We start from the raw sequence: 2,408 nt of genomic DNA, 5'->3' as shown, positions 1-2,408 counted from the left end.
TATTATATGCATATTTATATATGTAAGTATGTTTTATTTTTCGCTTTCAGAATAATTCACTACAAGTATTCGTCGGCATCCATGGGCTTTTTAAGGGAAAAATGATTTTTTAAAACGGTTTCCGGGAAAAGAAAAGGGGAAAATTTTTTGAAAAGCAGCCAAAACAAGCAAGCTTTCCCTTCTTTCCCGCTAGTCCAACCCTCCCGGAGATAGCAGACGCTCACGCAGTCCAAGAGCTTCTCGCTTGCGTCACGATGAATTCACCCTTCGAAGACTGAGGAGGAGAAAGACTTTCCAAGTCTCGGGAAACAAACGAAAGGGGGGGTTTTCAAGATGATCTTTTTTTAAAAGGATATTCTAAAAAAAATCCCAATATTAAAAAACTCCTCCAAAAGGACCCGGGGAAAATGTGTAGGGTTTTACCCCCGATAAGGGGCCCAAAGGGGGTTTAAATTATCGTTAAAAATATATAGCGGGGCCCCAAATTTTAAAGTTTTTAATGGGGGGAAATTTCTTAGAAAAAATGCGCACGGGGGTCAAAAGTTTTTCAGTTTGAATTTGCAATCATCAAATATTACATGAAATGCTTTTATTTTTACCCATGCTATAACTAGATCTTAATGTAGGCTTTATTGATGACATATAATTTCTAAAAAATATTCATAGGCTTTATGTGTTTTGGATCAGTTTGGAGAAAAAAATCGCCCCCCATACACTTTAAACCCCCTTTCCCCTTTGGTTCTCTCACTACAGTATTTTAAAAGAGATTTTGAGCCACCTTAAAAAAACATATTGGGGAAATATGTAAAAACTCGATATATGTTGTTTTAGTCCTTTTCAGTTTAGACTGAAGAAAAGGAAACCCATTCTTTTTGAAATACTTCTATTTTAAAACTTTTTCCCCAACTTTTTTTTCTGTCAACAAAGCCGCATTAAAACTTTTTAGTGTAAAGACCCCGCATGCCCCCTCTATGTTGAATTTTAAACTTTCCCTAATTTTCCTGGGGTTTTAAACCGGGAAATTTGGGAGCTAATTGAAAGCGTTTTCAGACTTTAAAAAAGTTAAATTGATAATCACCCTGCCAAAACCCCATGCAAAAGCCCCCTGGCCAGGAAAAAAAACCGGGAAAAAGAAAAACGGATGATTTCAAAACATTTTTTTCCCCCCCAAAATTTTTTTGTGTTTCAGTGTTTTGTTTGCCCTTTTTACTAGTATGTTTTAACGTACTAATCGGGATTCATCAACCCTCCCCTTCTCTTCAAGGCTCATGATCCTTTACATTTTGGCCCCCCCTGCATTCACCCCTGAAAAAGAAAAAGGGGTTTCCCCCTCTTTTTGCATTTCTTGTTTTTTTCTGCCATTTAAAAACCCTTTTTGTAAATTGGTTTCTTTGGGGGAAAATTTTTCCTGGAATGAGTAAAAAAGTAAAAGGGGGAAAATGTTTTAACCCTTTTGAAGGGCGGTGGTTTATATAAAATTAATCTATAAATTTCTTTTTTAATCCCACCCCTTTTTTAATTAAAATGAGGGAAAATGAAACCAAGGTGGCCTAAAATTTCCCCAAATTTCATGCCCACGAAATTAAAAATTTGGGGGCGACTGGGGGGAAGCAACCCATAAGAGCGCCAACCAAAATTTTTTCCCCACGGGCCCCCCTATCTGAAGCTTTAAGGTCGCGGATGTAGTATTGAATTTTCCAAAATTATGGCTAGATATATTGAAAAAAAAGGTGATGAAAATAGTATCTCCAGGGAATAACTTAAGTTAATCAAGATAATTTAGTATTTGAGATTCTTTCACTTGATGGCAACAAACAGTACGCTGACCATAATCCATAAATTTTTTTCCCTCAAAAATTTTATCGAATAACCCCGTCCCACCTGCTTTTTGTTAAAGCGAAGTAACCCCCCCTTTTCAGTCCTCAAACCACAAATAAAGCCGTAACCCTTTGGCATCTTGATGATGTCTTTGGTTAGTGTCTTATGCCCTGTAGCACTATAGACGTGAACTGCTTGTTGAGAAGCCGAGCTAATGGATTCAAACAAAGGGAAAACCAAAATATCAAACCGGGGGTCAAGCAGTTTTAAAAACAAAGGGAAAAACAGATTTTTAAAAAATGGCCCCTTTCCCAAAACATGAAAAGGTAAAATCGTAAATTTTCTTGATGCCCAAAAAGGGAAGGGTCGTGTAAAAGAAAATTAGATAGCAATAAAAATAATTGATTTTGTTAAAACTCTGAAATCACTGAACTAGCACATCTTGCCTTAAATATAATAATTATTTTGGCAATTTTGACAAAAAATGCCGAAACTGTTACCAACCACAATGATAAAATTCTGCTTCTGGGCCCCTGGGCAATATCCCCAAAAAACCCAAAAATAAAAACAAAATTTTTCCCTCCATATTT

The 2,408-nt window shown here is 36.3% G+C and overlaps 1 protein-coding gene across 1 annotated transcript in view; it reads left to right on the top strand.

The window, feature by feature from the left end:
* LOC119590574 (solute carrier family 46 member 3-like) overlaps positions 1 to 96 on the top strand; it is a 36,842-nt gene extending 36,746 nt beyond the window's left edge. The window contains exon 8 of the mRNA XM_037939244.1: positions 51 to 96. The gene's annotated coding sequence lies outside the window, so the exon portion shown is untranslated. The remainder of the gene's footprint in view (positions 1 to 50) is intronic.
* The last annotated feature ends 2,312 nt before the right edge of the window (positions 97 to 2,408 follow it).

This window comes from Penaeus monodon, chromosome 27, assembly GCF_015228065.2.
Source record: "Penaeus monodon isolate SGIC_2016 chromosome 27, NSTDA_Pmon_1, whole genome shotgun sequence".
Taxonomy (NCBI): domain Eukaryota; kingdom Metazoa; phylum Arthropoda; class Malacostraca; order Decapoda; family Penaeidae; genus Penaeus; species Penaeus monodon.
Note: the sequence above shows the minus strand (reverse complement) of the source record. Positions and strands in the feature narration are given on the sequence as shown.